The sequence below is a fragment of the Corvus cornix genome, chromosome 6, assembly GCF_000738735.6.
Source record: "Corvus cornix cornix isolate S_Up_H32 chromosome 6, ASM73873v5, whole genome shotgun sequence".
Taxonomy (NCBI): Eukaryota; Metazoa; Chordata; class Aves; order Passeriformes; family Corvidae; genus Corvus; species Corvus cornix.
Window position 1 is genome coordinate 24,118,017 of NC_046336.1, and position 14,986 is coordinate 24,133,002.

General features: G+C 40.1%; 1 protein-coding gene across 7 annotated transcripts in view; it reads left to right on the top strand.

Annotated features, from left to right (window-relative positions):
* The window catches only part of ZMIZ1 (zinc finger MIZ-type containing 1), a 293,577-nt gene that overhangs the window by 67,258 nt on the left and 211,333 nt on the right, over window positions 1-14,986 (top strand). For 6 of the 7 annotated variants that reach the window (XM_019293446.3, XM_010412904.4, XM_010412908.4 and 3 more), the window contains exon 2: window positions 3,276-3,358. The exons of the other annotated variant lie outside the window; for it this stretch is intronic. The gene's annotated coding sequence lies outside the window, so the exon portion shown is untranslated. The remainder of the gene's footprint in view (window positions 1-3,275; window positions 3,359-14,986) is intronic. 7 annotated transcript variants of the gene reach the window in all.

The following is a 14,986-nucleotide window of genomic DNA, read 5'->3' on the forward strand; positions in this document are numbered from 1 at the left end:
GGCATGGCACAAACCAGGCAAGTTAGGCTGGGATAGGTGGGGGGAGAAAAGGTGGTTGAGTGAAGTTGACCCTTGGGAAGGTGCAGGAAGAGACTTCCCCGCAGTAGTTGCTGAACTGCTTAGTCTCCTTTGTTTTTCCTCCTCAATTTCTGAAACAGTAATTAACAGTGTGTTAATTGGCAATAAATTAAGTGAAATTATGTGAAATTCCCAGAGTTGAGATTCTTTTGCCCGTGATGTACAGACAACAGATCTGGGGGATTCTTGTATTGCTTCTCCTGTTTTTAAAATCTTTGGGGTTTATTTTTATGCCTTTAGTTTTGAACTTTGGAAGCCTAGAGATAAATATATCCCTTAAAAAAACAAAACAAAACAAAACAAAAAAAACAAACAAACAAAAAAACACCAAAAAAACAAGCAAGGATCTGAAAGCTGAAATTTTTATGTGATGATGAGACTTTGCAGAGCTGGCTTTAGGAAAAGTTCCTAGTGCTGCAGGGGAGACGATAAAATCGCTGGAGTTGGCAGCCCTGCTGCGTAGCCTCTCCTTCCTCCCCCCTCAGCTCCTGCAGCCTTCCTGGCCGGTCCTGGTCGACTCCTTCACAGTGTTGATTTTTATGGTGTGCTCTACTCGGAGCAAGAGTTTTGCCCGTGGTGCACTCGTAATGTACCACATACACGTTACTGTAGGAGTAGCCTAACACAGAGTGTCCGGCATTGCGAGCATCGAGCGGTTCGTAGCCAAAAGCGCTTTAGGCCAAAAAAACCGTGCGTTTTTGTGCTCCCTCTGCTGGATCTGGAAGAGCAGGAAGCCCTCCCGGCTGGACTGGAGCGCTGCTGTTCCCCTCCTTCCCCCATTCCCACCCCACAGCTCCCTGAGCGGGCAGCGGTGGGTGTTTGCAGAAAGGACTTGGTGCTTCCCAGAGTCCGCTCGAGCCGCCGCACAGCGGGGCCGTGAGCCAGGTGGGAATGTGGAAGAGGCAGGGAATTGTGCGGCATCAAGTTATTGTGCCACAGTAAGGCTTAGAGCACACCTGGAAAGGGTGGCTGTGGCAAGCCAGGTGGAAGGGCTTTCCAGCTGACACTTATTCTTATCATCTATTCTCATTTTCAGGTGTAGCCTGCTACCCCTGAACTTTGCCAGTGAGACTGTTTTGGGGATCTTTCTAGAAACAGGATGAGAGAAGGGATCAGGCTTTACGAAGCTAATTTTATTTTTGGAAGCTGATTGCAGTTCCCAGCAGGACCCTTTGAAGTGTGCTGGCAGAGCTGGGGCTGGTGTGGGGGCACAGAACAGGCTGGAGTGGTGGGGGGGACATTGTACAACCCCTGAACAGGTTGTGCAGGGAAACCAGGGAGCAGATGCTGGTGGGGATGCCAGTGTCCTTAGAATCAGCTTGGACCTGGTTTGTAAGAGGGGTGGGTGGTCGGTAATGTGAATTCACAGAAATGTTAGTGGATTACCCTTTTATTTTAAGATGTGCTTTATAAAACAAAGTAGGAATTGTGGTGCCAGTTTTACATATGGGCAGAATAAAGCACAGAGGAGGGGGGCAAAGCTTTGGGTTAGTGTGCTGCAGCAGAGCAGTTAAAGCTGGTTTAAACAGCCTCTGTTCCTATCCTCTGCCATGATGGCTGATCACTCCCATCCTGTGCCCACTCCCTGTGTTATGTTGGCACAGCTGTTTATGAGACAACATGCTGAAGGAAATTAGTTCCCCCATTCCAGCTAACCACACAGCCGCACAAATGCAGTGTTGGAAGCAAAAGTCCAGGAGAGAGGAGTGAGAGGTAAAGTTCAAGTGTCCAAGTAAATGCTATAGCCTCATCTGACAGAAGTCCAATCCAGTTACACCTAGAATGGTACCCAGATCTTGGGGCAGGCAGAACAAAAATTTTTCCTTTGGAGAAACAAACTGAAATAACTAATTGCAACTTCATTAAAGTCTACATTAGCTGAGAAAGTCATGGTAACACATACTAAGTTTGAATCAATTAACATGTTTTTCCTGCCTTGAATAAGCAGAAGAAAAGCACTGGGGAAAACTTCTGGACGAGAATAAATACGTTGTGGGTGAGAACATTCACAATTCAATGAGGCCTTAAAAGCCAGTCATTCACCCACATTGCTTGTCAATGTGTGACTTCTCTAAAATTGCCTTTTGTGAGACAAGAAGACCAGCAGCGTTCCTGCATGAAGCAGACAGTCCCTTGGTGACACTGGATGTGTTGGGGTGGGATGACTGTTTCTGACAAGGTTTTCAGTCATGTTTTTATTCTTTGTGAATTATCAGTGAAAAGGGTAGATATGGCTGCAGCACAAACATTGAATGCAACTTGCAAGTTTTTTGTAATAACTTGAGGCTTTTCTTCTGCATTTTTAAGTCACCTGTGACTTTTGCATCATTTGAGTTGTTATGAAAGTGTCTGCTCCAACAGCTGGTCCTTGGGGAGGAACCTGGACTGGTTGCAAATTGTGTGGGGTTTGCTCTGTTGGGTTTTTATTCCGGTAGTATGTGCTTTTTCATGTTTAATAGAAAATTCTTTTGCATGGAAGTTACTTGGATGTTAGTCAAAAGAGAGGCAAAATGTAGTCACTGTGTCACTTTTCTCAATATTTGCTGAGTTTTGGAGCCTGGTAGCATAATGCTGTAAGGATGCCTTGTCTGCCTGCTGAAACAGCATGTAACAAAATACTGACTGCCCGTAAACATTCCCCCATCTCCCTTTGCAATCTTTCTTTTTAATTAAAAAAACATTTCCTAGAAGTTGCAGTGCTGTGCCAGTGTAATCCATAAACTTGTTTTGTTTTGCTACAGAGAGGATGGTGGTTCTGAGGTATTCTGGTGTATTTTCTTAAGCAGTGTTTGGGGGTTGGTTTATCTTTTTTAATGGTACTTAGCTCACAACAGTCAGTGAGTACCCTTTATAAAGAGAATAAAAGACATCACCATGACCTTTAACTGAAAAAAATTACCATTTGGCTCAGGAAATTTTGATGTAAACCTCAGCAGAATTCTCATTATCTTTTCCTCATTTCATTGTTACAGGCATGAAAACCTGTAATACTTAAACCGCTGAGTGAGTCTCAAAAGCTTGGGGGTGGCAAGAGCTGGGCTGGAACCCCAACCCAGCCTCAGATCTGGCCTTTCTGGCTTGGTCATTGGACTCCTAAGTACTTTTAGTTCATTTCAGGTCTTTTCACTGAGCTGATTCAGATGCTGCTGTATTATGCAGGAGAATGGAGGCATGATATGTCTGTATTTTTATTGCAGGAAAATGGATCTTGATATGTGAGGGTGTTGAGGAAACAGTCCCCAGCTACTGAGAGGAAGAAAGGCCGGTGGGAAATATTCAGGTAGGAAAGCTGTGTATATCATCAAGCTGTAAAAACACTTGTGGGCCTTCATTCTTTTTCCAGACACTGTGTTGTGTTTGATGCTTGAATGGCTGATCTGGTCACTATCATAGTTTATTTGTTGTTTTAAGAAGCAGCCCTGTTTGGTCAATTGATTGCAACAACAAAACCCCACAAGCAAAGCCCTCAGCATAAACATTCCTCGGGCTATCCCTGGTACGGTATTGATCCTGATACAGAATACAAACAAATTACTCTTTGCGTGAGCCATCCGAGCTATAAAACAGAGCAATAATATGTTCTACTTGCTGCCAATAAATGTGCATTTATAATAAACTAAGCAGAAATCCCTGAGTAGAAGAGAACAGTAGTTTCAATAACATGTTCAATATCTTATGTCCAGCTGTTGTACAGAATTTTTAAAAAAGCACAGAGTGGGCACTCCAGGGTTTCTGCTTCCTCCCTCACTTAAGGAAAAAAAAAAAAATCTTTGCAGACCTTTTCTGTTGCTGCTTTTTCTTTGCTTTTCGGCTTCTTTTAGATATTTTTAAGTACTTTGTAAACCATAGGTAAGCTCATCTCTGCCGTATTCAGTGTAGTTCATTGCTTCTCAAGAATTTGGCCTACATCATAATTTTCTTGTAGACCAGCTGCCTCTGCTTAAACTGCTATGTGGGTCATCTCCATTTTTGCTCCTTGTCATATCCCAGTGGCATTTCCATATATTGGGAAATAGCACTAAAGACACATTCATATATCTGTAGTTTTGAATGCACCTGAAATTAGGGGGGGAGTTGGTACCCTGTGACCATCACTGTGGGTGATGCACTGGGTTATGCACTGGGGATGCATAACTGAACCCATTTCCAAAAAGAAAAAATGTTACTGATCATCAAAACATAGTTTTTTGGGGTTTTTTTAAATCTGCTTTACCATGCTCATATAATCCTCCTCATCCATATTTTCAGTGCTGCACTTTGATGAGTTACAGACAGTTGACCTCAAGGCATTTCTTGATGAACATTTCTGTCTGCTCTCAGCCTTGAAAAACTCAACCTTTTCAAGAGCTGTATGGGAGAAAAATGTGTAAGGCTAATATTTATAGGCTGAAAGAGAAGAGAGAGGAAAGAGTAAAGTGTAAAACTTGCTTCCAGCAGAAATGCCATCCCTCTTTTACCTCTGATAATTAGAAGCATTTCTGACATGGTTACAAAGCAAGTTAGTGGTGAGTGCCTGCCATTTGCTGTGCATTTCTACTGCAGAACTGTTTTCCTTCCCGATGCTTTCTTCTATGTTGTTTTCAGAGAACCACAGATTTCACCTGATACTCACCTGTTACATTATGATTCATCAATACTCCTGCATTTGAGTTACTTCCAAGTATGTACATATGATTGTTTGTAAAAATGCAGGGTTGTGATTCAGGTTCAGATTTTGGGTATTTTTTTTTCATAATGTTTACCAAAGCTCATTTGCATAAATCTTTTCATTAATACTGGTAGCTGAAATAATCCTGAGAGAAGGAGGAGAGGTTTTAAGTGCCATAATTTTTGTCAGGAAAAGATCATGGCTATATTAAGAAATGCAGCAGTACTGATTTTAACTCTGATAGAAGATTTAGAGAGCATTACAAGTAGTTTTTAGAGGTGCCTTAAATGGTGTACTGTATTTAATGGTCCCTGAATATAGGTCTAAGATGCTGGTCTTAGATAATAAAAAATACTATGTGCAGACATAGAAATACAGCAAATAAATAACAAAAGGAAACACGAAACCAAACCCCACCACATTAAGAAACACTCTGTTTTTAGAACTGTGCTCTTGAAAATTTCCTGGAGATTTCCCTAGACTTGGATCTTAATTTTCAAAAATAAAATGAAATTCACTTTTCTGTACCATAAGGAAACTTGGGAAAGAATTTCCTTGCTGTGCCTTGGGGTCATGTGGCCTCACTGCTGTAGAGCTGGAATGTTTGCCATGGTATTTCCGGAGGCTTCATAAACACACAGAAAAAACAGTGGGGATTAGGAGGATTTTAAAAAAATTGCTCTATTTTTCTCCCCCAACCCTTCTTCTTTTTTCTGGCAGCCTAAATTCATTACACTTTAAATGTAGGGTTCTTTTAGGAATTCAGAAGAGTTTTTATTTGATTCGTCCAGTGAATTTTAAGAACTAAGTTAAAATATTTAATAATTTTTAATTGCTGAATTTGTCTAGAATTATTTCTTACTAGGTGTAATACCTGGCAACCTGCATATTTAGCCTAACTCTTATTTAGACGGTCTTAATGGTTTACTTTTGGCATGTGTCACTGTGAGTGACATTCAGTAATCTGACTTGATAGCTGTCATCTTGCAAGGTAGAGTAATGCAAACAAAAGATGAGCACTCAGACAAGGTTACAGTGAAGAGCCGTTTCCTAAGTCCTGCTGCGGTGGCGTAGAATCCCCAAGTTAAATCAGAAAAGCACAGAAATTAGTTCTGGCTCCTGGGATATGAGGGATAGGATTATGCAAACCTCTTCCTTCTGACTGTAGGAATAGTATGTGCTCCTTTTCAGACTTCACAAACACCAGCTAAACTGGGATTATGAGGACCTCTGTGTGTCTGTAATGCCATGGATATGTTATGTCTGGCAAGGTGGGCTGAAGGGACCCTGCAGTCGCTCTTACACCCTGGGCTGACAGAGCTGCATCTTCTCCTTCTCCCTTCCCCTTCCAGCCAAGCTGCCTGTTGAACAAGGGCAGAGAACTGATCTGTTTTAAAAATAACCTGGCAAAAATGAGGAGGGAGGGGGAGGATGAATGGACTATTTTTAGCTTAACCAAGTCCATTCTCTACACAGCATCATGAAGCTGTCCTGACACTACCAGGAGGGGTGGGGAGAAGGCAGTGCAACAGGAGCTGGTAAGCAGCAGCCTGAGATAAGAACTGCTTGTTCCAGATTGCCCTCGTGAAAAATCCCCCAGCAATGAGCCTGTGTATTCCATGAGGCTGCTCAGGACATGGTCAGTGGGTGGTGTATAACTATATCAAGACAGGCTTGTTGCTGAATCAGACTATTTATTGCATCAGAAGTTACAAAAAGGCAGCATAGTTTGAGCTTCTCTTTTAAGTATGAAACAGAAGAGTTGCTTTTTTTCCCAACTTCAGGCCCCAAACTGGCACTCTGGGGAGGAGAATGGGTAGATCTGGAATTGAGCAAGGGCTTGGATTCTGCACATTGGTAGGGCTTTTTCACTCCTTTCTCCTGTCCCCTACTGAACTTTCTGAATTCTCTCTTGAAGAGTGACTAATTATTGAATTATATTCTCCTAGTTTGGAAATGTATGAAGTGTAGAATCATTTAGTTTAATAGAGTACGTCTTATGTTTTGTTTCGATAAATTTTGTGATGTCTGATTGCCACAGATTGTCACGTTGTCTGACTCCTACTCTTCTGGTCTCTAGCTAGAGCAGTTGATTGAGAAGGGAATGGGATGAAGCTAAGAAGTTGTTCTGAAACTCTTGGACTGTAACATGTAGGGAAAAACATAGTTTCAGAGATTGGCTTGAATATAAATGTTCTGCTATTTAAAAGTCATCTTTTGTAAAAGTATGCCATGACTCCAAAGGCAAACTGTGTTTTAATTTGAGCTTATCTGCTTGTATACGTGGGGCTTTTTCCAGGTGGATGCACAGAAATATGTGCAGCTGAGTAAAAGGACTTTGTGCTTGAGTTGTCTTCAGTGTTGTACTTTTTATTAAATGCTGTAGCCCCCCCCCAAGTTTCAGGTGAAAAATTCCACCTATTTAGGTAGCAAAAACAGTGTACAAGAGCTTTATTTTTTTTTCGACATGTTCCAAAGTTTTGTGTCATTCCTTAGGATATTTCACTGGTTTGTCACTTTGTGCCTTTATGAGACCGTGCAAAGATTTTTTTATAATTTTGTGATGATACTATGTGTATCTGAATAGTACTTGTCATGACGTTTGGCTTTGCTCCTTCCCATCTAAGGATTCCCAAGCCTTCCCAAGGAAACTTTTGTTTAGGCAGGGCAACAGGAGTCATGGTTGAAACTTGTTCTCAAAAGCTCTGTGTTCCTAATGGGCTTTGACAGTGGTTGGGAAAGATGTCACTTCAGCATAGTGAAAAGCAACCAAAGTAAATTATATTTTTAATGAAGGATTTTCTATCTGCCTGAATAAATACTGGCAGGACAGTGTAAGTTAAAAATAGAAGAACCTTCTGCAGACACATTGCAATCTACCCTGGTTTTACTTTGTCTAAACAAAAAGCAATATACACATAGTGAGTGTAGACAGGTCTTTTAGTCTGAGGTTCTTCCTTTGGCAGATGGCTTCTGATTCTTTTCTTTTTCTTTTTTTTTTAAGTAAGTATTGCTTTGAAGGGAGACCAAATAAAATCAGTATTCAAGGATTCTGTTTATCATGTCACTGCATGGGAGATTGCTGTATCCTGTACTAGACCTACTTTATGGTGATATGTACAAGATTCTTATGGCCTTATAAAGGATGCTAACTTGCATTCCTCTCTGCAAAGAACTATTTCCAAAAGAAATAATATGCAGATTGAATATTTATTTTTGTTCAATACAAAAGTATTCAGAGCTAACTGGCAAATATTTTGCTTCTCTACCCTCCCTTTTTCCCTTAATCATGTTTATCTCCTCAGTGTTTTCTTCTGACTATTGGAAATGCGTTTTTATAGAGTATTTTAGATCAGCAGATTTATAAGCCAAGAATTTTTGTCTTTTCACTGAAGGCATGTGTAAGTAAAGGGACTGAATGATTATTGGCCTTTTATATCTTGCATATATGTATACTGTATATTTTAGATATATTAGATGTATGTGTAAATTGAGATCCTGTTTCAGAACAGTTGTCACTGTCTGAACAATGGTTGATGACTATATGTGTCTTTTTAAATGACTGAAAAATCTAAATAAGGTTAAATTAACCTGCAATAATCTTACTGTGGTGTATTTTTAAATGTTTCATACTGAATAGCATTTAACTACATTTCTCTATTTCACCTTCTTGAAGTTAGTAAGTTCAAGGTATAACTGGTTTTTCACACATTTTATTAGGCCTTGATATTTCTGACAGCATAGCTTTCTTTTTCAGGCCTTCCAGTGGAAAAAGAGAGAGAAAATTATTTTCTTCTCAAGACAAAAGAACAGTGCAAGTGTAATCTCAGCTCTCAGGTTTTTTTTTGTCTCTGTCTCTTAACCTGGTGTGATTAATTGGGTTTGATTTGGTCATGTTTTTAGAAGTTTATGAAAGGATAGGGGAAAGGGAAGAAAAGTACTCCTTTGAAGCACGTATCAGTGATTCAAATGCTGCCTTGAATCATAAAGATATACATGACTGAAATCTGTGTTACCAGAGTGTGAGAAATTCTGTGTGAAATGCCAGCAGGTTTATAGCCCAAACTGATGATCAGGCAAGGGACAGGGACAAAATATATAAACTGCTTGTACTCTGCTGAGAATGTGTAGTCTACACCACAGATCAAACTAAGGCCTTTCAAAGAAAATACTTTCAGCTAGCAAATCATGGAAAACCTCTATATACACAATGTAATCTAAAAATCTCAGAAGTCAAAATAAACCTAGTTAATCTGCAGAATCTGCATGTGTGGAGGAGTGTGTCTGCCACACCTTGTGGGGTCCCTTCTCTCTCTTGCTTATACCTGTCCCATACATCAGAAAGCTCAAACTGAAAGCTAAAAATACTCCTTTACTGTAGAGTGGGAGGAAAAGAGAACAGGTATGAACACCACCTTCCAAAGATACTAAGTGTTTGCTACAGGAACAGTCTGTTGACAGAGAATGCAACAAAATAGTTATGTGTTGAATAAGGTGTTTTCTTTGTTGACTTTGATTGGGGCACTTCAGTGGAATTTCCTCTTGCCCATGTGTGCTCTTACTGGGTGGGCAGAAGCTCACTAACTTGTATAGGTTGGTTTCTGCTAAATATAGTTTAGCAACGACCATTTTATTACTGTCCTTTTAAGTGTAAACATTCCCAGTCTCTTCAGGTGGTCTTCTTAAAATATGCTTTTTTTTTTCCCCTGATGATTTTCATTGCTACCCTTTGATTTTTGTCTCATTTTGCTCTGAATTCATAATTTTCTCATACTACTATTGCCAACCACTAGACTATCACTGCTCCTTTAATAAAAACTATGGCACCAGGGGAACATTAGTTTCTCTGGGTCCCAGTTCGATAACAGATTTCCTTCTCTGAGCATATTCCTCTTTTAGACTGTTCAGATGTCTACCAGAAAGAGTGAATTCTTTGTTTGTTGGTGAGACAGATGCCCACCTGTGCTGAATCCATTTAACAGCTACAGTACGATAATGGTTTTTGGTCATTATTGCTCTGGACCTGATAGAAGCCAGAGATGGAGTGCTCTTTATCAGTTTGTAGAGTCTTGCAGTACTTTGCTCTGCCTTTCCCTCACACCTTTGGCCTTTTTGGTGCCTGGTGCCGAAACACCTGCCTGGTACCTTTTTTCTTATAGTGCCTCAGAAGTTTGCACCCTGTTCGCTCTATCTGCTCACGGTGCTGAGGTCCTGCTGGTTTGTAGTCAGAGCATTTTGGGAGTTTATGTGGAGGGGAAAGAACAGTGCTTGCAGCAGAGGGCATTCCCCAAGAGAAGATGTACTTACACCATGTCTCCTGGGCAGATATGAGCTTGATGTGCTTGTCTTCAGCTGCCCACATTCTGTGTGGAGCCAAAGCAGAAGCCCCATATCCATCGTTCGCATTGTGTTGAGCTCGAGCTAATAAGCTCGGTCTCTTGGCAGGATGTGTTAGATCAGGCTTACTGCTGTGCTAATTGTGCTTACACAGCTTCCAGTTTGGAGCTGGCTCATTTACAGCTGGCTTGGATGGTGGCCAAGAAGGCTCGCCTCTGCCTGCAGTATGCCATGTAGACATACACACATCCAGCACTTGAATGTGTCTGTCAATAGCAGGAAATTATATTTGGAGGGAGGGGAAAATCTTTGGCCTGGCTGCAAGTGTAAACAAGGACAATATTAATGAATGAGGAAGTAGGTAACAGTTTTAATAAGGAGAAAGTTTGATTATTCCTAATTTAGACTCACTGCCACAAGTTGTTTTCAGCCTGTGTGTTTGGCTCTGTCTTGTTCCTCATTTACCACTGTTTTTGTGGGGGTTTTGGTTTGGGGTTTTTTTTTAATATATCTTGGGAACACTTCCCAGATTTAAGAAACCCCATTGTAGAAGTGAGCAGCCTGGTATTTTAACTGAGAAACAGAAGGTAATCTAAACACAGTGTTAAAAATGGGCAAACGTTCAGAGGATAGAAACTTGCTTTTATGATCAGCCCATCCACTGTTTTTTGTCTTCCCTTACTTCATATGTTAGCAAGTTATTGTGTACACTGGCTTTAATGCAGTGTCAAGGATTGGCCCATCTTAGTGTTGAAGTGCTGTAGTTAACTAAAAGTACAGGATACTCACTAGTAACAGGAATTATTCAGGAAGAGGAAACTCAGAGCTGTAAAAAGTTCAAGTTTGTTTATTTAGGTTTGAATAACTAGAGTTCAGAATGACTTGAAAGCCACATCCTCAACTGGCAAAGATTGGATTCATCAGTTACCAGCAGTTATGTCATTTACTTCATCAAGAATATGTCCCCTCAGTTATTATGAAATCTTCTTTCTGTGGAGGAGGGTGGTGGTAGATGGGAACATAGGAGTGTGCATGTACATAAATATAGAGAAAACTGGCCTAGTCTCTTAATTTATTGTGAAATAATATAATGATCCATCAGCCACATTGCTATGAGCTCTCTTAATATTTGAGCCCATTTTTCTCAAATTATTTTTTTAGTCACAAACATCCATGCATCACTGCATTAACTTGCTTGACAGTTTAGAGGCTACTTCTCCTTTTGAGCAAGCCTTGAAGAGACAGTAACAACCTTCTAGTTCTAAAATCACTGTTATTAAAACAACCAGGCAAAGGCAGAGTTGAATAATGATTTAGCTCCCAGAATTAATTTGAAATTTCAGCAGCACTAAGTAATATTTTAGTGGCATTATAATCCTGTGCATTACATAGTAAATCTGCAGACTGCACTGCCAGAGGAAGAACCCTGCAGTATTTAAGTGACACTGTAACACCATGGTATTATATTCAGGTCATTAGGGGGCATTTTACAGGATTGAAGTTATCTGGCAGAATGTCAAGGGTGAATTGTATAATCTCTGTTTCTTTGCCCCTCCAAATATGTAGATTAGGGGTTTAAAAAAAATAAATGACACGTTGGTCACCAGTGTTCCTCCTCTGTCTCAGCCCACTGTATCACCTGTGCACCACTTGCAGGGTCAACAAACACTGAGAGGGGAAGGGAAGGGGGGGAGCAAAAGATACTCAAAGATGGCTCAAATGGCTGGTGAGAGAGCACTGTACTGGGGGTTGGGGTTTTTTTCTATATGAATCAGAGCAATTGATAGATAAGTATAAACACAAGTATTTGGCTTTTGTAGCAGGTGTCAGCAGGTGTCCAGAATGGTGGAAAGTTCTGAGCTCCAAGGTGGGTGTTTCCAGAGCAGATCCTTAACACTAACCTTAAGAAGAGGCAGGGGCACTCCTGTGGTTGAATATACTAAAGGAGATGAATGCCTCTTTCCCTTTTGTGCCTTAGAAATTCCTTCTAAATTCACATGTATGGCCCATCGTAATGATTTTGATACCTCTTTTCAAATGTAGTCATCATTCAGACAGCTCTGGTTGAATTTAGAGAGAGTATTAGGCTGTGAAAAGCATGTGTTCTCAGCAGCTCATTGCTGCCTCTGGCAGAAGTTGCTGCCATTCAGATCTGCTAGCTAGATAGTTCATATGATTATTCTGTGCACCATTAGAGACAAACTGGGCTGGGTTAGTTTAAACATGTAAATAGTAGCTTTGGATCATTCTTTCTGCAAGAAACAGATAATCATCACACAAGTAACCTAGCTGTCTAATAGCAAATTTCACCACGTCAGTCTTCTCTTGTCTTTCCTTGTCTTTCCTTCACTTTGTTTAAACTACAGCTTTTGGGGTGGTGGGAACATTTGTTAAAAATAATAATAAAAAAGGATCACTGACAAAAAGTAAAGTTGAAATAATGTTTAACTTCCAGTGGTGGGAATGGCAATGGTAACAGGCTGGTTGGTCAGGGCTTCATAACCTTTTCGGATAACAAAGTGGCCATCATACGAATGGGGTGCATGACTGTGATCTTTCTGTGCTCTAAGTGGTTGAGGGGGGAACCCCAACAACAGTTTGTTTATTTGAAGAGTTTGATTTTCTCTAATCTAGAAGATGGGCCAATTCATTATAGGCTCATACCTGTTTTCTTCTTGCTGCATTCCATGTGATGGGAAATTCTTAGAAAAGTTTCATGGTCAAGAGGTGTGCTTGGCTGCTGCATACCAGTACTCAAAAAGAGTGGTGAGGATACTGGACATTATTTTTACAGGTCTTTCCAAAGATAGCATTAACATCTTACTAGGGAGTAGTGCAAGACTCGTATTTGTAGAGAAGTGTTGGCTATGCCAATGGGAGAATTGCCTTACCTGGCAGAGCTGCTGCCGTAGGAGGCTGTGAAGGCAGATCAGCAGGTTGAACGCGGCTGTGGCTGACAGCTCCATGAACAGACATGAGGGGCAGCACATGTTCCTACTCTGGCTGGCTGTGGTGCTGGGGAGTAAAGGCAGTAAGCTGGGCTTATGTGCCCTGCCTACCTAAGTATCTTCTGCTCAGAATACCCAGTTAGAGGGATGACTTGATCAACCCACAATAGCATGTTTTCTGTTCCTACTGCTTTGCTGTGTATAAAATACTATAAATGTTATTCACTGTATTTTAAATTACTTCAATACCCTCTGCTTCTGCTTCCTTCTTTTTTTTGTTGTTGTTTTTTATGAGAAAAGACTAAACTTTCATTTTCATATCTATAGCCTACTTTCACAGAGGATAAAGCTTCAGTTTAGATTTAGAGGACTGTTCTCTCTGGATCTTGTTTTGCTTTAGTTGTCACCAGCATTTGTTTTAAAATGTGTATCAGGAAGCCAGTTCTGTCCAACCATTTCTACTGGGTATTTTTTCAAGTTAAAGGCAGTGGGCTTTCCTGAAAAAGTCCATAGACAAAGAACTCCCCAGTGTGTCTCTAGCGATCTGTGCAGTTAGCAGTTACTCCTGTGAGCTGTCATTTTACAGTAAAAATAGAAAATGTAAAATATTGATTACGTATGCAAGTACAAGAAATGTACATCTGTATACTAGCTCTCCAGAAGCTTGTAGATAAAAATAGATTTTAGTCACATTTTTCCTTTTAATGTGCCACAAGAAGTAAGTTTTGTTATTGAGGAAGTATGTGTGAAGCCATAAGGCTATAAGCTTGTGAAGAGAACTTTATTCCAGCTATTTTGTTAAATGAATTAATGCAGAAATTTTCTGGGACTTCTTTTCCTAAATAAGGGACATATACTAGTTATTGTGGTGCAGCAGTGAGCTGCATGAAGTTCAGAACGGGAGAGATCTGTGTTGGTTATTAAATGCATACTGTATACCAGGTATTGTAGTTTATGCACACTAGAAATACATAGTGGCCTGATGCTTATGTTACTGTGCCACTTGTACTGCCTTTTCAATGTATTTGTTGATGCTGCAACACTTTTTGCACTAAGTTTTAGATAATTCAGCACCTGCTTTTCTCAGTTGAAATACTCATGCTGCTCTCATTGGTGGTAGACAGCAAAAGCCTGTTTCCCTTCCATCTCACTGAAGGAAAACATCTGGAGGACAGGTTTCACTGTCCTTAGCCATTGAATCTGTTGTGACTTTTTTTGATTGCTATCAGTTTGAAGAATTGCCGGATATGGTTTTGATCCAGAAACTTGCCAAACCAACCTGTGCCTCTAGCGTCTTATAAGGACTGGTCATGAAAATAGGAAGATCGTAGGACAAGCCACATTATCTTATGAGATGATGTGTATATGGTAAGTTCAGAATAATTACACAATGAAATAATCGGCCAGCAACTTATTACGTTCCTCAGTATGAACCTCAATAATAGACTGGTCTGGCAAAAATAGAACTTTTCTTTTAATAGCCATTGTCAAAGTGTTTTTAAGCATTGTCAATGTTTATTTAAAGTTGAACTGATACCAGGCTCACTCTCCAGTTCTTTATAGAACGAAAATTCTTTACTCAGAACGAATCTTAATAATTAATTGAAGGTATTTTAGAAATAGGGTTTGTGGTGGAGTTTAATTTCAATGCTTATTCGCTTCATCCACAGTGACTGTAGATATTAATTTCAAATTATGTCTTATTAAAGATTTTGAGTAATAACCACCTGGTTCTTTGACATTTTGGGTTTATACATGAAACCCGGGAATCAACTACATTTGCTCATTTTGTTGCCAAAATGTAGCTTGACTTCTGCAAACAGTTTAATGGAGAGGATTCAGTTTTAATGGAGTGGATTCAGTTTTGATAACTGGATTCAGTTATCACAGTTATACCTGTGATAACATCCAGCATTTTTAGGAAGGCTTTGTCTTTGTTTTCTGTAGCTGGTAAATCTATTATTTTGGATATGAA